This window comes from Pipra filicauda, unplaced genomic scaffold (assembly GCF_003945595.2).
Source record: "Pipra filicauda isolate LSUMZ 115617 unplaced genomic scaffold, ASM394559v2 scaffold140_size2443280_pilon, whole genome shotgun sequence".
Taxonomy (NCBI): Eukaryota; Metazoa; Chordata; class Aves; order Passeriformes; family Pipridae; genus Pipra; species Pipra filicauda.
The window spans coordinates 1,911,954-1,934,769 of NW_024103885.1; the positions used below are offsets into that span (position 1 = coordinate 1,911,954).

General features: G+C 39.5%; 1 protein-coding gene across 7 annotated transcripts in view; it reads left to right on the forward strand.

Annotated features, from left to right (window-relative positions):
• The first annotated feature begins 1,983 nt into the window (after positions 1–1,983).
• The window catches only part of CLOCK (clock circadian regulator), a 67,691-nt gene continuing 46,858 nt past the window's right edge, over positions 1,984–22,816 (forward strand). For 3 of the 7 annotated variants that reach the window (XM_039378582.1, XM_027735985.2, XM_027735982.2), the window contains exons 1-3: positions 1,984–2,225; positions 12,885–12,986; positions 16,404–16,490. The gene's annotated coding sequence lies outside the window, so the exon portion shown is untranslated. The remainder of the gene's footprint in view (positions 2,226–12,884; positions 12,987–16,403; positions 16,491–22,816) is intronic. The other 4 variants (XM_027735989.2, XM_027735988.2, XM_039378581.1 and 1 more) reach the window with 3 other exon arrangements.

A 22,816-nucleotide genomic window follows, 5' to 3' on the forward strand; every position in this document is an offset into this window, starting at 1 on the left:
AATGCTCTGAGCAGGTGTTTGCTGTACAGTTCTGAGGTACATCACACACAAGATGGCAATGGCACTTCTGTAGGAAACACGGCTATAGTTAATGGAAGTGCACTTCTGGCTCAATCCAGTTCCATCACTCAATAATTCACAAAATATCTGCTGCTCTTAATTTGGCACTGTTTAAAAGCTACATTGGCTCTCTCATAACCCTTGTGAGTGAAACAAAACTATAATTACACACCAGAGCAAACTTACGTTGATGAAAAGAGCAGAGTAATAGTATTTCAACAAGAATAGTTTCATAAAACCACTACGGCATCTCTAACCAGTCCTGTACCTTCAGCATCCTCTAACATATTTTCAAAAGAGAAGCAGCATTAAAAAAATTACCTTGCATAAGTCATAATTTTTGGCAGTAAATGCAAATGTCTGTCATCTCCACAGCTGTGCTGTCTGCTTTAATCTTGTCACAGAGTAATTTGCTACTGCAACACTGCAGTAGGAAAGTGTTATGTTCCTATACATGCCAGATGTGAAGCATGACAGGATAGAATCTCTACTTTGTTTTTCTGAAGAATTACTACTGGTTACTAAAGATCTTTTGGCAAATTTGATAGATACAGCTTGATGCTATTTTTAGCTTCCTGATTTCTTTGCCATATTCTAGTTCTGGTAATTATGCATTTTTGTTGGAAATATTCCTGCATTTTCTTCTAGATGTTCCATTCCTGCTACACTCTATTATCTCTGCTACATTTCATCATAGAAGCATTATCCTTTTAATGAGTAATGGTATTATTAGTTTTGTTTATATCACATTTTCCTTAACGGAAAACTAAAAATGGAGTATTATGAATCACTAACAAAAATGAGTGTTGTTACTAATGCTTTTTAGAACTCTTCCAGCAGAAAAGCTGAGCTCATGGTTAGCTCTTTGGCAGCATTAAAGAGGCTCCTGCCCTGCAAATACCTTTGCATAAGGCTGATTATTAGGTGAACCAAACGGGGAAACTGATCTACCTGGAAAGTAACCCAGAAAGGAAAATCCATGAGATTCTGCAGCCAAGTTCCTTATTTCATTCCAGACACAAACACGAATTAAGCTTCTAGAGATACACATTTGTAATTACACTTTTAGATATGTTGCTATTCAGGTGATCGACTTACAAATAAAATCCTCGTAACTGAAGAGAGAAAACTGGGATTATTTAAATATTACCGCTGAGCGACGTTTTATTTTACAGAATACAATTCCCTGCAATGTTCTGCTGCACGCAAGACAGTTTTATGTTAACATAACCGCGGCACATTTATTGAATGGCATTAGAAGCCTTGTACACGGACAAAAGGACTGAGACGGTCATGTCTGTTATCTGCCTCTCCGTTTAGTTACACCACTTTATGCACACTCATAAAAGAAGTCACGGACTACCGCCGGGAGGGGTTCCTTGAACCCCTAAAGAACTCGGGAAGCACGTCTGTTCCCAGAGAGCATCCGGGACGCCGGGTGTTTCCCTATGGGAAGGCACGTGTGCCCGCGTTCCGCGCCGGGTTCACCGTGTCGCTGGAAAAGCGCCTGTGGAGACTCGGCTGCGGGCTCTACGCCCGCCTGAAGACCAGCCCTCGCAGCAGCGTCGCCTCTCTCCTGGTCGCAGCCCGGCGAGCCCTGACGCTCGGAGCCGGCGGGTCAGCGCTGCCGGCTCTGTCCGTGCCGGGCGCTGTCGGCGGACGCCATTTCCCGGCGCGCGGGGTGAGCTGAGGCGAGGTGAGCCCAGGTCAGGGAGGCGCGCGCCCACTGCGCCTGCGCAGAGCCAACTCCCCCCTCGCTAACGCGTGGCGCGGCGCGCGCAGAGCGGGGCTCACCTCCCTGGTGACCCGGGTGTGCGCAGGCGCGGCGGCAGCAGCGGCGACGACGGCCCCGCGCGAGGCCCGGGGTGCCGCGGGTTGCAGTGCGCCCCGGCGCACGCGCGGTGGCGCGAGGTGCCGCGGCGGCCGGCGGCGGTGGGTGCTCGGCGGCGCAGGCGCAGTGGCGGCGTGGGGACTCCCGGGCCCGGGTGCTGCTGGTGCCGCCGCCGGAGCAGCAGCAGCAGCAGCAGCAGCAGGAGAAGGAGGAGGAAGAGGAGGAGGAGGCGGCGGCGGTGGCTCAGTCGGGCAGTGCTGGCGGGCACGGGGCTGTGCGCGGGGAGCGGCGCTCGCCGGGACAGCTTGGGCGGGCAGCGGCAGCGCGGGGACAGGTGAGCAGCTAGCGCGTCTCTGGGCGGTGCGGGCGGCGGCGCCGGGCCCCGGCGTGCGGCGGCGAGGGGAAGGCGGGGGGACGGCTCGGAGGGGAGCGATGGAAGTTTGACAGCACCGGCGGGTTCCCCTCCGCGCTCCGGCGGGGCGGGAGGGCAGCGGCTGCCCTTGGGCGGGCACGGCCGCAGCCGGGGGCGGAGGGCGCTCGCGGGGCACCCGCTAGGCCCGGTGACCCACTTTGCTCCTGTCACAACTCCGGGCGCGGCGGGAGCGCTGTCCGTCTGGCCCCGCGCCCGCGGACCGAGAAGGGCGGGCGCGGGGCTCCCCGGCATCCCCGGGCCGGGCCAGGCCGAGCGGAGCCGTGGGCGCCGCCTCCCCTCGCGGCCCGTCCGCCGCCGCTCCGCTCCGCGGGGCGACTCGTCCCGCGGGGGCCCAGGGGAGCCGCCCGCCCCGCCGCCCCACGCCCGGGGAAGGTTTGCGGGGGGTGGTCCCCAGGAACGCGGTGCGGGTGTTTGCACGGCCGTCGGGCTGCGGTCGGTGCCCGCCTGGCCCCGGGCCCTCCCCGGGCGGGACAGCGCCGCGGGGCCGCGGGCTCCGGGCGGCGGGCGGCGGCAGGAGCGAGCCCCGCGCTCGCCCTGCGGCAGGTGGGCTGGAGCTGCGGGCGCGTACGCACTTTGTAGGCTTTTTTTTTTTTTTTTTAATTTTCGGGTAACTTTATTGCGGTGCCTGCAGCGTGTTCGGGCTCCGAAACCTAAGGGCTTCTCGGCAGCGTCCGGTCCTCGCCCGACTTATTGCGGCCTGAAAGTCAGTGTGTCAAATACTCCAGTGCGTGCAGGTGTGAAATAGGACCAGCGAGGAAATCCGTGGTACCTAAATTCTGTGTTTGTGTTAAGGTGGATCCCCATTTCTGGTTGGTTTCACTTTCAAATTCCTGCTACTTTAGGCCTCGATATAAATTTATTTTTTTTTCCGTGAGGAGGAGTGCTTGTGAACTAATCAAAGAGATTTGTCGTGAGATTTCTGTAAGGCTGTTGTTTTCATGTGCCTGTTAAGGGCTGACCTACCAAGAGGCACAGGGAAAGTCAGATAAGGTTTTAGCTAGGATATGAAGTGGCATGTAGCGATGGAGTGGCTGGTCATAGATCCAGACCCTCTGAATCCTTAAAGTAAGTCTTTTTTTTAAATGACATAGTTTGACAAGCAGAGCTTTTGGTGGCAGTGTGGACTTGACCAGGCCTGCCTCTTCCTTGCTCCCCACTCTCCTCTTTGCTGCCCCCCCTCAGCTGCACCAGCACAACGGTTCGTGGAATTCTGTCCTGTAACTGGCTTGGGGAAATGATCCAGGTTAAAATTAACTACCTGAGTTGTTTTTCTTTTTTCTTTTTAATGTGGTTGTATTTAACTTATATAATTTCCTTGGGTAACAAGTGTGCCAGGAGGGAAGAGGATTGTTTAAGCAAATGCTCTAGTGAAAGAAGTACTTGAGAAATAGATCTCAACTGTGGAAGTCCTGGCAAAGTTCAGTGCGAGCAGTTGCAGTTGTTTCACACTGTTCTATCTAACAGGAATAAAGTTGACTTTGTTTATAAATATCAGTGGGGTTTGGGCCTGTTATTTGAAATTGGACAGCATTTGATTGTTGTAATAGAGGGAATTCTACTTGAGAAGTAACTCTACTTTTCTGTTTTTTAAATGAACTATTAATTTTCATATGTATCTAACATAATTTTTCAAACATGTTACAAACACTGCTTTCAGATTATCAAACATTATAAGTTTGGGTTAAGTCTTTTTTGTTAGAATATGGGTACTTCTCTGAGAATTTTGTTGGTAATGCAGGAGTTACTGCTTCTTGAGAAACAATTCAAACAGGAGAAAAAAACCCCAAACTTCCGGGTTGATATTTAATAGTTTAAGGTGCCATTCAGCCATGCCTTGTTTTTTATTTCTTCTGCTGCATGTTCTTACATGGAAAAGTTTTAACGCATGTAGGTAAAATAAAAGAACGCGAGGAAAGCAATGTTTTCTTTACTAGTGCTCTAAGGACCCCATAAACTCTGCTATAGCTAATTTTACTCTCTTTGTACTAAGCAATTTAAAAACTGAGCAGTAATTACTTTGAATTTAGTTTGTAATGTTGGTTAATTATCTTATTAGTATAGAATTTCACAGAAGTCATGAATCTTCATGGCTGGATTGGTCTTGCTGAGCAAACTGCTGCTTTCAAAAGCTTTGAGCTTTTGCTTTTTTTTTCCCTATTCTAAATTTCTGCAAGAAGTTGAAGATATAAACCAGTAGCAGAGAGATTACCCCCCACCATCTTCACGTGTTCTTTATATGAAATGTTTTTATCAACTCATAAAGTTGTGAAATTTTTATTAAAAATTATAAATTTGTGTTGAAAACAGTTGAGAATCAAAAATGCAATTTTCTTCTGTAGGTCAGTTCACCATTTTCAAAACATCTCTTCTTTAGCTATGTACTCCTTCAGGAGATATGTATAATTTGCTGTCAAAGCCTCATGGCTTCAGCCTAATTTTGTAGATGAAGACTGTGGATAGTTCTCCTCTTAGAATAGAAAATTAGTACCCTAATACAGTTTTTAATACAAAACACAAAATATTATTCAGAAGAAGTGAAGTTACAGCTAAGGTGCCTTTCTTTTCATCACATTGTAATGAGGTAGTTTTCCTTGAGGCAAAGACTTTGGTAGATCTTTGATGTAAAAAAAAGTGCATTTTAGTGTGTTAGCCTTTTTAAAGCACAAGTTTCCATATGAATGCTGGAAACTGTAAAGGCCAAATAATAAATCAGATGTAGAAATGTTTCTGAGGATAGGTGGTATTAGTATAGTTGCATAGCAAAGACAGTAGTGGTTGTTCCTGCTGTTCTTACCTTCTGTTTATTTACTTTGCAAAGTATTTCTAACCTTTCTATGTCAATGAGCTGGTTTGCCCTGTAGAAGGCTATAAAGACGCCACTGAAGGGGTGGCACAAGAACAGGAGTCTCCAGGCTCTGGGAGAACAGTAGCTGTTTTGCGGTAGCTTTATCTCTGGAGGGGAAAAGAAGTATCTGTGAGACTACAGAGAAGTAGTGGCCAAAGCATTCCACTGTATCTCTCATCTTCAACCAATACTGCATTATTATTATTATTATTATTATTGTTAGTAGTGGTATTATTATTTTGGATTTAATGGTCTTTCAGAATAAAAAGAGGCGTAAGAAGCACACCTTCAGTTCCGTAGCAGAATCTGAAATGAAAGATTCCAGTGTCTCTGTGTAACTCTGGCACAACAAATATGGCTATATCCCTTGGGAAGGTACCTCATTGCCTTCTGTGGGTGGTCCACCTGGGGAAAGCAGCTTACTAGTGTAGATGGTTATTTTGTTAACTCAGTTAATGTGAGGCTGTAATAATTTGAAACTGTTTGTCAGACATTACCCTGTTTATTTGTTGTAGGAGTTACAGATATGAAATGCAAAATCACAGAAGAGGAAGAAGACTCGTGGTTAATGCAGCTGTGTGCTGCCCTGAAGGATTGAATTCTCAATCCCTACTCCTGCCACAAAATTCCTTTTGTAATGTAAAAACCACTTCAATTTTGGCATACCTCATGCCTGAGTGTTTAATTTTATAGTCTTAATATTCTCTTACCATACTTTTTGTGTATAATATAAATTCTTAATTATAGCTGCTTTTGGAATATATAATCATATACATAAAAAGTTTTGGTGCTCTGTGGTTGTCATATATCCAGTATTCTGTGGAAGCAACAAGGCTTCTCAGATTCTTTCAGGAGTTTAGCATTGTACACTTTGGACTCTATCCAACTGTTACATTTTGTCATTAAAATCAGTGAATTAGTTTTCTTATTCTGTACTGATGTTCTGAGAAGCATTGCTGAGTATATTATAAAATCATCATTAGTACTATTAATATTTTATTAAATATAGATCCTTAAATAGTCATGCACATGAGATTCAAGACTGGTAAATACTTATATTTAGAGTGTGATGCTTATGAAGCTCAGTAAATACTATGGGCATTTCTCATCTTCATGATAAAAATGTATTCAAACCCATAAATGTGGCTACTTAAATGCTTTGTCCTTAAAACTGTGTGTTTAATTATTTTAGAGTATGTGAGAAAACTTCAGTTTTGAAGCTAATGTAATTTTAGCCATAATGACAGGCTGGTACCACAAGATAAATGGTGCTAGACAATAAGGCTTATGTTAAAACAGAGGAAAACACTTAGAGTAAGACAGATCTAATTAAAGTGGAATTTTAAAATAAATACATGGCTTTGTAAACTGTAAATGGAATTCACAGTTCTGTTAAAAAGGTTGTTAGCAGGTATTTCTGAGAAAGATTTTGATGTATATTATTTTGGTATATGGCCAGATCCATAAAATAATACAGAGGAGTCAAAACTGTGATTTAGGTGGATTTTGGATCTCTAGCCTCAAATAAAATCGTAGCCATGTGTTGCCTAAATTTTACAGGTTTCTAGGTTTTCCCTAGTAAAGTTTTGCAAATGCATTGAAGTTTTGTTCTCACTCAGGTCTTCCAGAATCTTGTCACAACTGAGCATCTTGGCATCTAAATTTGTTTATTATTCATAAATTAGGCAATCTGTAAATTAGGCCTTCACTTGTTCAAAGGCATGTTCAAACTACACCTGAGGCACACCTATGGGATTGGACTCAGACCAAAACCCTGTGGTGACTCTCCCTTTTGTTCAGAAGCACAAAGAGGTGAGGAAGAAGTGGTTTTGTTGATGTCTCTTTAAAACAAACAAATAAACCCCAGAAAACCAACAAATCAAAGAAACTCCAACCCCTTAAAAACCACTTTTTGTTCCATACAAGATGGTTAAAGTCTAATTGGGCCAAAGAGAGATACTAGGCCAGTTACTTTCTTGGAGAAAAAGGAGGTGAGTACCTATGTTCTGGCCTGTGTTCTGAAAACTATTTTGTCTTTTCTTCCATTTAAAATTTTAAATGCCTTTGGGAACTGGAAACTAGGGCTTAGATCTCTCATTTGGGTGCCCTTCTCCCTAGAGAGGCATGTACACTGCTGGTTGTGCTCTGTCCAGCAAAGCATTACTTTTTGCTTTCATATTCTGAAGATTGCCACTGAAATGGTAAGTTAGGATTTGATCCATCTTCCCAGTCTCATGTGGAGCTTGCTGAGTGATTATGGTTTGAACCCCTTCTGACAGAGTAGAGATTGGTTTTCAGATTTCTCTGTTCCAGGTTACTGTGCTGTAACCCTGTGCTGCTGGACAAAATGAGAGCACATCTTTTTGCCCCTGCTGACATGTTAAAAGAATATATTACTCCTGTTTTGATGGGAAGAGCTTAGCTATGTGTCTGTCAAGGACAGGGACCAGGATTGTGTGCACTAACCTTACCTATGTCCTAGGTCTTCAGAAATAGGTGAACGTGAAAGCGTAATACTGTGGCCACTGGTTACTTTTATAGTTTGCATCTCTATTATCTTTTTCAAAAGCCTTGCTGAGCGATACATTTCTCCCTGGCTTTAGTACCTTAGGATTGTGGGTACTGTTGTATGGAATCCCCTTGTGCCCTTTTTTAGTAAAGACTATAGTGTAGGGTTGTATTGCCTGTTACAGCCAGAGCAGGAAGCAGAACTTAATTACTAACTCATTGTGTGGTAGTGGTGTTGCTGTGGGACGCTTAGAAGAGAAGGGAATGGGCTGATCATCCAGCATAAGGTCAGAATTTTAAGTGCTTTATTGTAGGGAATAGTATTACTAACAACATCATCTGCAAGAGTTTTTAGCTTGCAGATCCAGAGATTGGTGAGTATATCTCAATTGCTTAAAGAAGAATTGATCCCAGCTCCCATAAACGTGTCATTATCTGCAGAACTGGTAGATATCCAGAAAGTTCCAGCACTTTCTTCATCTAGCAAGTACTTGGGAACATAGAGGAGACAGGCTGGCCTTAAGTACGAAGTGGCTCTTCTAGGAGTGAGAGAAGTTAATATGTGAATTTCCTAATGTACATTAGACATCTTGAGGAAATATATATTTTTACAATTTAAATTATGATTTTAAAAGAACGAGAGTATGAGATACTAAGTTGGATAATAAAAAATACTTCAAAATATATATTTGAAATTCTGAGTGCTGCTGTTATAAATAAAACAAGTCTCCATTTTTACGTTTGAATCAAGTTTTTAATGATATAGCAAATAATAGTCTCTGGCATTTAAAGATATTTGAATTGTTTGGTGACTATTTCATTGCACGTTCGATGCAATGTCAGAGACTGCCTTTTGAGTTGTGGCTGTTACTGACATGTACCCTGACAGAATAATATTCTGTGATTTTGGGTGGTTGCTGGTGAGAAGGTGGTTTTGAATAGAGAGAGGGTAAACTCCTGCTGGTGTTGAAAGGTAGAGGGTTTGTAATTTTTCAAGTTACTCTTGCTAGAGAAATGCCAGAGGTTTGGATTTTCATCCGTTATCCAAAAGCCTCAAGATCTATTAGGGGAAAAAAACTGTCTTGTTACACACTTTCCCAGTCCTGAGTTCCCTAAAGCTTTATTTGAAACCTGTGATATTATAAAAAGAGAAATCAGAAAATATTTTGCCAAAATCTTATTTCTCTTGGCTCAGTAAACAACCAGGAAATTTTCTCCATTAAAAACTGTAAGGAGTTGCCTTTTTTTAAGCCTGATTTCCTAAGAAAACGTGATTTGTGCTTTTTTCCTTGTTTTCTCTTATTCTTTCCTTAGATGTTTGCCAGTAGCTTTTGAAATTGTTGACCAGTTGGAGCCATGTTTGTAGGAGGAATAGAAATTGCAAACTAATGTTCCTACAGGTTTTGGGCAAGCTGGATAGAGGGAAATGTGTCACTACCCTCTCCTGAGGGAGAGACAAAGCAATGCAATTTTGGTACTGGCCTGTTTTTTTTTTTCCAGCATGCGCTGGGTCTGTGTTGGATAGAGGAGCAGGAGATGGTTGTATATGCCGGTGGGGCTTGGGGATTCAGGCAAAACATTGGGCTGTTTTGGAAAGGGATGGGGACTGACGACACTGTGATGTGTCAGAAGGGTGACGGGAGGGGGAACTGGCTTCTCATGTTGGGGGAGAGGAGAGTGGGGCCACCAGAACGGTGCTTTATTTCCCACTGAAAAACTTCCTTAATGATATGCTGGTAAAAGTTATTTTGGCTGTCAGCCAGGGAATTATTGTCCTGATCAGAATTAGATGATACTGTTTCACTGACTGCAGGGCTGCCTGACTCTTAGTTTGGTTTAATATGTAAAATAAATATTTCTGTAATTAGAAGAATAGCATTAAGCTGTGATTAAGTGAATATTTTGCCATTGTTTTGGGGAAAAAAATGGTTTTGATGTATATCTTTGAAAAGACCAGAACTTAGATATTGCCTTTGGTAGTAAAAAAGGAAAGAAAGTGCAACTTGAACCTAAAAAATAGGATTTTTCCATGTAAAGGCCATAGTGAATAAGGTCTTTTAATAGTGGAGAGATGAAACTGGAAAGGGTTCTGTCTAAAGATTTTTGTTTATATCAGTTACTGAATGAAATATATTCATTATAGCAAAATAATAATATTTTTCTCTCAGCGTTAGAACAAAAGACATTACCTCCCAAATTGGATTTCCAGTAAGCTCACTTCTCTGTCTGTAACATGGAGTTACTAGTTAAAAAGCAGGAGCTCAGCTTCTGTCTAGAATGACATTTCTCTGATTCTTTTCTGTGTGGCCTATATTTGCAATATCTATTTATCATGATAAACAGCAGATTGAAATCTACCTCATTATGTTCAACTTGAAGATTTTTATCAAGTCTCAGTGGAGAATTGTAGTATGTCCTGCTAATAGGTTTAGAGAAACTTCTCATGGTGAAAGTGAAGAAAACTTCGTTAGCTTGTGCTACTTTTGTTTTTAGAAAATTCTTGCTCTGTAATATCATATATACTTTTCAGGCCTTCAGTAACCAACCTAATCTTCACAAATGTCATGGTATTCACAAATAATTCATTAATTTTAAGTATTAAAATAGTTCATTTTTAAAATATCATAAAGGACTGCAAAATAGTTAGGTGATTCTGACTTGTGCTTATTTTAAAGTATTTTTCATAGTAACAACAAATATTCGAAAGGAAACTGGGTTTTCCTCTGACTGTGAGTAGAAAAGCAAGTAGCAGAATGAATCACAGCTTCCAAGAACTGCTGGAATAGGAATGCAGATTCTCTCTCTCACACACACACACGCACTTTCCTCTCTGTCAGTTTTAATGTAGTAATGTGATTTAATAAAGTTTTTCTTGCCATCCACAGCAGCAACACTCATTATATGTAATCAAGCTACTACTAGCAGTTGAGTGTTTGAGAATGAAGCTACACTTTGTAACTAGTATGGTAATTCCAGTGATGACTCTCTAACATCTCAGCAATTTTACATGCAAGATATCTTTCCAGAGGTGTTTTTGTTGTTAAAATATTTTATTTCATTTTTATCATATAGGGTTTTTTTCCATTTCAGAAGCTTTAGTTAGACATTTTCTGCTGTGCTAAAGCTTTGCATGATGTTTCATAGATAATAAGATCGGTTCCAGCCTTGAAGAGCTTGTGATCTGAATTTCACTGACATAGAAAATGAGGAGAATGACCTCAGAAAGGGGGACAAGGATTCAAATTAATAATTGAGTCATAGTGAGTGAATAAACAAGTTGTCATTTCTAAGAACACAATAAGGTAGATCAGCAATGAGGAAGAGGAAAACATAGAAGAAAAAGACAGCATAAAGCAAGTCCAAATAGTATAAGGATTTGAAGGAAAAGAAGCAAAATGCTTTATTTTGTAGGATCTGGAAAGTGTAATGAAATCAGAAAGGTAGTCTGAATCCTGAGGAAGGATAACTAGAAGGTTTTAGGAAATGGGGCAGGAAAAAGATATGTAGAAACTTAAAAAGTATGTTGATGGATTTGGCTCTTATGATGAAAAAAATGAGAGAGGAAAAGGATTTGAGAATGTACTGGTTTAATCAGTTTGACAGGGAAGTCAGACCACAAATTATAGTACTAAGATTTATTTTTTTAATCCTTTAAGAAATGTAGCTGTCAATCGAACTTGGCTTTTAAAGTGAGTGGCAAAACAACAGGTAACTGTGCTTGAAAACTTGATCTCGAGATCTGTTGCTGCTTCTTTTTACACCCAGTTTTTCTGTAAACTGGAGGCCTTTGTATGAACTTCAGGGCAATTGAGGTGAAACTATAGTTTTTAACATCAAAGGTAATTGAGGTATTACCGCTTTCCCTAAGTCAAAAGGATCACAACCTTTTTTCATTAAAATAACTGAAATTGCTTTTCAAAAGTATTTTAGTTAAATTGTTGCTACCTTTATATGGACAATTAAATTTATGGGTGATTTATATCGAGTTATGTTAAACTTTGTTGCCGGCATAAGAAATGAAAAACAGTGTTTCATAAACTGGTGCAGATTTTTTTAAATGCACCTAAATGCTTTTCCTGCCCTATAGAATATAATTTGACATTTCTTATCTGTATACTGGTATTGGATTCAAACCATTGATTTCTAACATTAGAATATTTCATTTTACTGCATAGAAAAATAGATATGTTGTTGATAATGATCTGCCTGTCATATCCCATTAGATTTGGCAGTAGCTCTTCCTCAAACACTGGCATTCTTCTTCCCCACCTTGACAGCTTCTTCTTTCTGTGTTATATGTATTGGGAGACACAGTGGTAAAGAACAGGGGTTTTGAAGTTTTGGTTTGGTTATTTTATGTCAAAGGAAACCTGCCTGTCCTTGCATACAGTGGAAGGGAATAGATTTATATATGCCTTAAAGGATATACTTTACCACACAGGAATGCTGAATAGAAAGTATCAATAGTGGTAACCAGCAGTAAGATATTTCCAAGGTGGTGCATGTGTGTTTAAAACACAGCACTGTATATAGGAATACAGAATTTGTGATCTGTAATAGATGGGGAGCTATTTCTTTGAATAAGTAGTGTTTGTGTGTAGAAATCTCTACTGTATAGTTAGCTTTTGCTCAGCACAACTTACTGAAATTAGTTTTTCATCAGTGAGGGGAGTTTGAGTCTTTCTTGTGCTGCTGTGTTCCATGTTCTTTGAGAGTTTCAAGCTGTGTTCTGAGGTGGTTCACGTGTCCTGTTTGAACCATAGTACACACAGTTAAAATTGTATTGGTGCATTTTCTTTCCAGAAATTTGCATGGTATTTTACTGATGTTCTGCAAGGTCACAATATAACCCAAAGCAATTGCAGTGCACTAGTTGTAATATTAATGTTTTGTAGGCAGCATTAGAATTGTAAATTTCATGTTACCACTGGACTATTGCATTTGTCTTACAGATTTGGATTTCGGACAGTGCCAAAGCTACATAAAGGGTGATATGGAATGCTGAAGTTCTCCTTCATGGGTATTTACTTCATAATGTTGACTAGAGGAATTGGAAAGTGAAATTGTGGACAGTTAAGGGATGCAAATAAAGGAACAAAAATGGCAGGAGAGAAAACAGAAAGAAATAATCAAGGCCTCACCTCTGAAAGTTATTTTGAATGGATTAATTTTTATAGAACTGTGGGGTTTTTCTTGTTGTTTTTCAGAAGACTGCGCCAAAGAAGGCTTTCACTCAGATGACATCACATTTGGACTACTAATGCTACCCACCCACTCTACAAAGCACAATGCATTTCTGGGTAATTTAAGTAAGTATGTAGATTTTATTGCTACTAGAACAGTAATGCTTTAAGCAGAAACATCTCTTTTTAAACCTCAGGCAAGGTAGACGTTCCACTTCAATTTCAGATTCAAATTAATGGGGCGTGTGGGCAAGAATAAACTTCAAATAAGCTTTTAATAAGGTTTTATCCTTTACACTGGAGCATGGAATGAAACAACTGAACTGTACCTGAGCTGCCTTGGAAAGTAGAAGAAAAAAAAAAACCAACCACCAAACCTCGTAATGGCACTGTCCCCAGCAATGAAGTGAGCTAATATGGCCCTGTGATTTCTGGAAACTAAATTAATCTCCCTTCCAGGGATGTGTTGCAGTGAATGAGCATGTGTACTGCCACGCTCACTGCTTTTCTGACTGGGTTTTGGTTTTTTATTTTTTTTTTTCAGATGGTCTTGTTAAATTTGAGATGGGCTTAATACCCCATTCATGTGTATAGAAAGCAAAAGAATGCATCTTAATAGGTTCAGGTAGCGATATCTCAGTTCACATCATCTTATTTGTGAAAGGGGTTGTGTCTCCCCGCTTACTTGACTGGACGCTATGTACTGCCCAACTGAGAATGGGCCAGGAGGTGCAGATTTTCATCTTTGCAAGATTTGTCAATGTCTTACTCACAGTAAGGTTACTTATTGCTTTGTACATCACATGAAGAGAAACACAGAACAGATGAGGCAGTTTGTTTATGTTTCATCTTAGGAGCAACAAAGGGGTTTTGATTCAATGTATCATAAGGATCACGGGCGTAGCCCTCTGTAACCCTCACCTATGTATTTATATGCTTTTTCTTTCTAAGTAGGTATTGTTTTTTAGATGTTCTGTTGGTTTTTTTGACAGGGTCAAAAAAACCCCAAGAAACTGATCAATATATGCTGATCAGACATTATGCCAGTCTTGCTGAAACAGGAGTATTTTGTCTTGCTGGCAGAAAGCTTTTCTATATCCTTCATGGCTTATAATGTACTGGAGGTGTTTGGTCGTGCATGAAGTTTGGTCATGAATGGAATTACAGGTAGCAGTGCTTGCAGTTAATGATGCTTAACATTTTCTGTTCTAAGGCCCTGGTTTAAGTTGCTTATAATTTGGTAACACTTGAATCACTGAGCAGTAATTCTTTGAGTTATATATCTGCTTCAGCTAAAATTTTACCTGACGTCAGTTTGTGTCCGAGAATGAGTTGAGGGAGAAGAAATACTGTTTTCTTGATTCAAAATGCAATGAAAACCTTGCCACTGGAAAAATAGAGCATCTGCATATGTTAAAGCAAGCAGTCAAGGTTTTAGGAGAAACCAAACCGTTATGCTGCAGTATCAGACTATTTTTTGTGCCATCCCAAACTCTTACATTAGACTGCACGATAGATTTCTGAAAATGTTTTGTACCAGTTCAATGATTTGCCTAAATCCATTTCATCTGTTCAAATCAGATGAGGTAGATATGTTCCAAATCCTTTTAGTCATAACCAGACAGATCTACTGAGCATGTTCTAGCTGGACTGTGAGAAGTAAACAGGACTAATCTCCTCAACTCCGTTGTAATGTCAGGTACAAACACTGAGTAAGAAGATTTTCTTCTGTACTCCTTGTGCTTTTCCTTAACCCCATCGCCCATCTACTGATGATTTTGTCCTTTAAATGCTGTTTCAGCAGTATATTTACATAACTGTCATTCATTTTTTTCATTCAACTTTTCTATATTCTTTGATTTTTAATTTTTTTTAATTACTGCTCTTGTATTCAGAACAGATCGTAATAGAATTGATAGTTTTGAACAATGTGTGTGGTTAAAATTTATTAAATACTTCTTTTTGAGTATCCTGAAAACTTCTGCATGATGTGCATATTTGGTTTTGCTTTTCAAGTAACATTTTTAGACTGTGAGGACCTGCTTGGTTTTATTAAGAATTTGTGTTTTCCAGGGCATGTTTTAGCTTTATTTACTGCTTGTGTCTCCTTGGGCTGTTTACCTCCATCTTTACATTTTCAGTAGTCCTTTTAATTGTGTTTCTTCCTCAGAACATTTTTTTAACTTGTGCTGAAAATCCTCAGTTTAAAACTGTCCTTACATTACAGAACTTTTGTACTTACTTATATAAAGACATATTTTTATACATTTTTTCTTAGTGGTTTTTCGTAGAAACATGAAAAGCAAATAACTAAATAGAGAGAAAATACTTTAGACACTGATTTGTAGAAATAAGAAAGATTTGAAAGTTGTAGTCACTCGTGCACATTCAAGTGCTTTCAAAAGTGCCTCTGTACTTCTTGGAAATTTGCCTATGTCACTACAGGGGAACGGTGAAATCAAACCACCTTCTTATTCAGGTTTGTTCTTACACAGCTGGTGTCGAAGTGCAGTGAATAAGGGGTGGCAGCAGCGCAATCTGAGCCCATCCACAAAGAATGGAAGAAGTAGCATTGTAGGGCAATTGGTTATCTTGGTTGTAATCACTGGGGCTGCTCTACCTTTCACAGTAAGAGAAATTGCAACTCATAAAATCAAAATTTGTCTCCTAGGGTATGGGGAGCTAATGATCTGAAAATGGTCTCTTGGTTCCTAACTGAGATTTAAAGGAAAAATGAGTTTGTTTCTGAGCAAGCTAAGAGATTATCTGAGGTTTTACATTTGAATCAGGGGAGTTGACTTAAATAAATAAAATACAGTAGTGGAGTTGCTGACCAAAGAAAAAGTATGCCCTTGGCCAGGCAGAGAGATGAGAGAGGTGCTGTGTGGTAGAAATCATCATCCTTTGTCTAAAGATTTGAATTATGAAACAGAGGAAAACTGTCTTACAAGAACAGGCTGGAGACTTCTAGTTCTACTTTCTTTTGCTGAAACTAGAATTTGTAGTGTAGAAGATGATTTCAATGTTTCCACCCCTTCCTTTTGCTTATTGCAGGATGGTACTGAACTTCCTTTTTTAATCTTTTGTGGTTTTTGTATTGAAGTGATGCAGGAACATCTGTTGTTCATGAGTACAGGAACACGGAATCTGCGTTCGGTGTAGGAGTACATGCAATGATTTATTGCATCTTAAATTTTTATGTATTAATATGAATTCAATACTACATTTTTAAAATTCTGTGATTATTTCATAGGGTTTAAAAAATCCAGTGGAATAGGTCGTGTTTAATGATGAATATTTCTGATTTTAACTGATTTTTTGTTATTAAAACCAGAATTACTTATAAACTCTGGGTTTTGCTTTGGAGCCCAGGTCCACACAGAAGGAAGCTTCTGAAATGGACTGTCAATATACTTAAAATTTTCAATTTATGTTTGTATGAACACATGTATAGTGTTGTTTTGTGGTGGTTTTTCTTAAAAGACAGTTTTTCTTTAGGAATTCCTTTAAAGAGATCTGATTTTTTTTTCCATCTAAATTTAGCAGATGTAAAGGGAAGCCCATTCGTTCATTTGCAAAATCTCCTGGAAATTTATTTGGATGTTGTATACTGAATGTCACTGAAAGTAGGTGAGTCTCTGAATATTTTGGTTATTTTAAGCAACTGAGTTAATTGTATGTGACGAAATCCTGTTTGTCACTTGGATTGCTAAGAGCGACTTTGTCATTTAACCTAAATCTAGAAGATTAAATTATTAGATAAACAAATGACAAAGCTCAGGAAAAAAGAGCAGCCAAACTCTTAAGCAATATATTCCTGGCTTTACTCCAAAGGTAAAATCCTATGTATACACCAAATATATTTTATCTAGTGTTTCTGTTATGAAGTTCTTCCATTCCATAAGTTGCTTAATTAGCTTCCCTTAGTATTTCTGTGTTCCTGTGGCTGTTCTCTGAGATGAGGTTTAGAACCAGGCTAATTTCAGTCTTACAATAGACTAATATTCCTGTGTCGTTAATCTTATTTTTCTCAATTCATGTAGTTGCTTAGCACTGGATTTAGAGATCAGTTTGAATGATCGCAGTAAATACATGATCATCTTTATTCTTTTTAAATTTTGTTTGAGTTAGGGCATGTTAAATCACAGTGGTAGTGCTTACATGCCTGTCTCAGTCTACACTATCTAAATTTCCAGATAAAAAAACAATACCAACACCTCTGTCTGAAAGTTCAGATATGTGAAAATATTTTCTCTTACTGTATTTAATAGCACATGAAATAGGAGGAAATAAATGAGAAGAGTCTGAAAAAAATACGGGAGAAACAAGAAGTAAAATATTTTGAATGAAAAAAACCAGGATATAAAAGATAAAGTAAATAAACCAAGAAAAGAGAAATGAAACCTAAGCAATAGGGATATCCAGATTCATGCCTTCTGCTGAATTCTGGATTAGGGGAAATGAATTATTCTTGTGGAAGCCAGTAGATTGTCTTTTATGATGATCCTTCAGTGCCTTCAAGTATTCTGAGCTGACACCTGTGTTTGTTAGTGTGGCTTGAAAAGGTAGGATATAACTGTATGCATTGCCACTGTGATTTGGAACATTAAAACTGCTTTGGACAAAATCTCTCTGTCTCCCCTTACCACTTAGTTGCTCAGGGTGTTGGAACTACACTCCGTTCTCAGAAAAATAGTCTGTAAGTTCTGCTGCAAGTGCAAAGTGCTCTTCTGTCTATACTGGGTAAATACAAGTTTGCATCAATCATGAAATTCCTGGAAAAAGGTGAATGGTCCATGTGATGGTTATATTTCCTTCTGGAGACCAGATGAAATCTAATCCAAATAAACCCTCTTGAACAGCTAGCATAGAGTGTCAGCACCAGCTGCTTTGATCTGCTGATCCATTTCTGTTTCAGATTACTTTGTAATGGACAGATAGCCAAAATTGTTCACTTTGGTTGTAGGTCAGTAGATGAGGGCAGTGAACACCTATGATATGTGTTTATGCTACAAATCCAAGTATAAGTTTCGAAATTAATATTGACAGGATTTTTTTTTTTGCAATTTTTTGAATACAAACTGTCAGTGAAACAAATAAATATTACAAGTTGCAGTGAATCAAATGACTAAATCGTAACTGTCTTTTGAAATTCTGATCATTTACCTTTTCTTCCATGCTTATATTTTAATATTGTTAAAAACAGAAGTATTCTGATTTCTTTCCTAATTTTTTATAGAATTCTAAAATTTGTATGCTTCCCACTCCACATGTTTTGCTCAAGCTACTCATTTGCCTTGAAAAAAACAACACAATGAGACCAGTGCTTTATTGCACTCATAAAGTAGGAGCAAGACAAAAAAGAAAAAGAGGTGGTCTTCACAGATGTTTGCCGTTATTACCATTTTTTGTGCCTTGAGCTCTCATAAGTCATGACTTTTTTTTTTTTGCTGGAATGGATACCTGCGTTTGAGATTGTAGATGGCAATTGGTAAGGTTCTGAAAATCCAAGTAATATTTAGTTACCAGTGTTAATTCATTTTATCTTGAAGTTACAGTTGAAAGAGTTTTAAGTTCAGGGGTTCCCAAGAATTTTACATACTTAACATTAGCGTAATATCCCACGTCTAAGCCAATTATTAGGACTAAACTAAGTTATATTTCTTGTTTATTACATCCTTGCAGATTTTAGGCCTTGTCTTTCAGCATTTTTTTCCTAGAAAATTTCCAAGATCCAAGTAAGATTTCTGTCAATAGGAACATTTAAACAAACAGCCTTTTAATATAATCATTAAAAAAACCCCTACAACCTGATAAGGTTGTAGTAGCACAAGTATCAGCAGTATTTGGGAAAACTTTGTTTGAAAAAAAATCACTGACTTGAATACAAAAAATAAAGTTATTTGCAGTCTTATTTAATTTGTTCAATCGATTCCCTCATGTTGTAATTAGTATAAACATATTGTAAAAGTTAGCATATTTTATTCTCTTAGCTTAAGCATCTCTCCCTTAAATTTGTATAATCATTCCTGAAATAGTGATTGTTACAGGCACAATTGCATTTGGCATTTGAGCTCAGGGAAGTGGTGGAGTCCCCATCCATGGAGGTCTTTAAAATTTGTGTAGATGTGACACTGAGGGAACATGCTTTAGTGGTGACTTGGCACTGCTCGGTTAATGGTTGGACTCAATGATTTTAAAGGTGTTTTCAAACCTGAACAATTTAATTCTATTCTGGAAAAGCAATACATTAAGTAAAAATCAAAGTTTAGTACTCAGCTGCTTCATATGGCAGCTTAGAGAGTAGACCTCATTGAGGCAGGTACAAGCCTCAGTTTAACATGAAGTAAAATATTGAGAGTCAAAACATGAGAGCTGTAAAGCCAGTAAGTTACAAAGAGTCCTCATTATTTTAAGTAATCTTGTCTTATGAATATTGCACTGTTATGTTGAAGTGCTCTATCTGCATATTTTTTAATGTGTTTCTCATAAATAAACTGTTTCAAGCATTAATGTGGACTTAAATACAATACAGCTCTTTTCATTAGCCTGTTAGCATGTGACCTCAACATGTATTTCATGTTAGTTTCAGGATTTCCTGTGAATATTGATAGCTTTTGATATCCTGTTTCTCAATACCAGTGTTAAATAGCCCACTAACAAGATCCTAGGTCTTTGAAACCATACTCACAATGTGCTGAGCAGAAGAGAGTTAAATAAAATCTGATTGTAGTTTTGGTTTTTGGTAACTGATATATTAATTTTAAATTGAAATAGTTATAATGCCTTTATAAATATTTCTTAATGTTACTTTTTGGGACTTAAGTGCTGGATAATCTAAGTCAGGTTCTATGAATAAAGTGGGAAAACAGCCTGTAAGAGGTGGAGCCACCTGCTGCAAAGGGGCCTTGGTCCCAGCAGTGAAAGTCTCTGACGGTGGCCCTGACTGCCGGAGTGGCTCCCGGATTGTCAGACAGGAAAGGTTCCTTAACCTTGAGAACTTGAGAGCGCAGAAAAAACTTTGAGGGGCAAAAGGAAGCATTCTGAGACATGCGTTTTTGTAGATATGTGGTCTGATCATTCTGTGAAAGAGAACTTGAGAAATGGTAAAAGAGAAACAGAAGCAACTGAGGAAGAGAGTTTAAAGTCATGCAGTGAGTATGGTCCCAAGTAGCTGATATGATTTGTGTTGAATATTATAGATGGTAAAAAGGACTGATGGATGAATATTACAGGGGATAAAAAGGACTAACTCATGCAAATAACTTTGAGGACTCATCTGAAACTTTGTAAGGTTTACAGGGGGTATCAGGACAGAATCTGAATTTCCAAAAATGCAGAAAGGAACTAAATTTGTGACCTTTTCCCCCCCCATAACCTAATCTTGAAAATTCTTATCTTACATATTGTAGCAGCAAAGCTTAAAAAAAGTTTGGCATAGAATTTCCTCAGTTATGTTTTGTCTTTCAGTTAATATCATGATCTTAAAATATTTTTGAAACAATGGGAGATAGTTGACAGAGTTTTTGCTAGGAGCATTGAATTAACCTTCAAGGCACTGGAAGCCTTCATTATAAAAAGCCCCAATATCTGAAGATTAATATTGTCATCATAATTAATCAACTTAAATTACAATTAAATTGACTGGACTCAACATATTGAAGATGATACTGTTTTATGGGAACAAAGAATTTATTTTTTGTCTTTTGCTGCTTCTCTGGTGACCCTCAGAAGGTGATTTCAGTAGGTTTTCTGGACACATTTAGCACAAGCTCTGAAAGTTTCTGCTCATGTTAGTAGCAAGCCACAAAGGGACAAGAAAAGTGAACTTTTTCTGCCTTGGTTTTGTCCATTCTTTAGCCAAGACAACAGTTGAGACATTTCCTCTCTGTTCCAATTGCAAAACGTTGTGGGGTTTTTTTTTGTTTTGTTTTGGGTTTTTTTTGTTTTTTTTTTCTTTTTAACTTTTCCTGTTAAGGCACTTCTTGCCTTTGTAATATGAAGTATTTGTCCTGTACTTCAGGTTTTGCAGTCACTGTAATTCCAGTTGAACCTGGACTGTTATGTTGAAAGTTCTGACAAAAGAACAACTCTAGTGTTTTGTTAAATGAAATTAAGGAGTAGTGCAGTGTAGGGGTTTGGAATTCTGTAACTATGGTATTGTTTTTTCAATAAAAGGTTGTTGTATTGAGAGAAAAGCTGAAGGATCTGGCAGACACTAGAATTCTAGAAAATTAAGTCTTCTGTTAAATCTTGTTAATCTTACAAACATAACAGTAAGCATACTAATACAAAACTTGTTTTGTCACTTTTTTGGATAGAGTCATAGAAAGGCTTGGGTTGGAAGAAACTTTAAATATCATCCAGTTCCAACCCCCCACCATGAGTAGGGAATGCCATTCACTAGATCAGGTTGCTCAGGGTCACATCCAACCTGGCCTTGAACACTTCCAGGAATGGGTCATCCACAACTTCCCTGGGAAACCTGTTCCAGTGCCTCACCACCCTGTGAGTAAAAGAATTTGTTCCTAACATCTAATCTAAATCTCTGCTCTTTCAGTTTTAAACCATTCCCCTTTGTCCTATAATTATCTGCCCATGTAAAAAAAAAGTTATTCTCTTTCTTCTTTGTAAGCTCCCTTCAAGTACTGTAAGGCCTCAGTGAGATCTCGAAGCCTTCTCCAGGCTGAACAACCCCAGTTGTCTCAGCCTGTCTTTGCAGTAGAGGTACTCCATCTGTCTGATCATCTTCATGGCCTCCTCTGGACTCACTCTAACAGGTCCACACCTTTCTTGTGCTGAGGACCCCAGACTTGGATGCAGCACTCTAGGTGGGGTTTCACCAGAGCAGAGTAGAGGGGAATCACCTCCCTCAACCTGCTGATCACTTCTCTTTTGATGCAACCCAAGATACAATTGGCTTACTGGGCTGCAGACTGTAGGCTTACCATACTGTAGGCTCACGTGCAACTTTTTATCCACCAGCACCCCGAGACCTTTTTGGCAGGACTGCTCTCGATCTGCTCATTCCCCAGCCTGTACTGATGCTGGTGTTTGCCTCGACCCAGGTGCAGCACCTTGCACTTGTCCTTGTTGAACTTCACGAGGTTCACGTGGGTGCACTTCACAAGTTTGTCCAGGTCCCCCTGAATGGCATCCTTTCCTTCTGTTGTGTCACCTGCACTGCTTACTTCACGTTGCCTGCAAACTTGCTGAGGGTGCACTGGATCTCACTTCTGTGTCATTGATAAAGAGCACTGGTCCCAAGACAGAGCCCTGAGGGACACCACTCGTCACTGGCCTCCACCTGGACATAGAGCCATGGACCATAACTCTCCAGCTGCATCCATCCAGCCAGTTCCTTATCCATCTAATTAATAGTTCACCATTCAGACCTGTGTCTCCAGTTTGGAGAAAAGGATGTTGTGTGGGACCATGTAAAAAGATAATGACATTGGTCGATCTTACCTTGTCAGCTGTTGCTGTCAGTCCATCATAGAAGGCCACCAGATTGGTCAGGCATGATACACCCTGTGCTGGCTGTCTCTGATCACCTGCTTGTGTTGTATATGCCTTAAAATTACTTCCATGATCTTCCCTGGGCACGGAGGTGAAGCTCACTGGCCTGTGGTTCCCTGGATCTTCCTTTCTTCTTTTTTTAAAAAATAGGAGCTGTGTTTCTGTTTTCCCAGTCCACCAGGTTTTCACCTGACCACCATGACTTTTCAGATATGATGGACAGGGCAACAACATCAGCCAGTCCCCTCAGGACCCTGGAATGTATCTCATCACATCCCACAGACTTGTGGCTATTCAGTTGCATCAAGTGATCCTGAACCTGCTATTTTAGAATGGGAATACACTGAAATTACCATTCCCTAGTGTTTCCCTTGTTTTGTTTTGTTCTTTTTTCAGCTACCTCATTCTTTTTTTCTTTTGTTATTACTTTGTGGCTT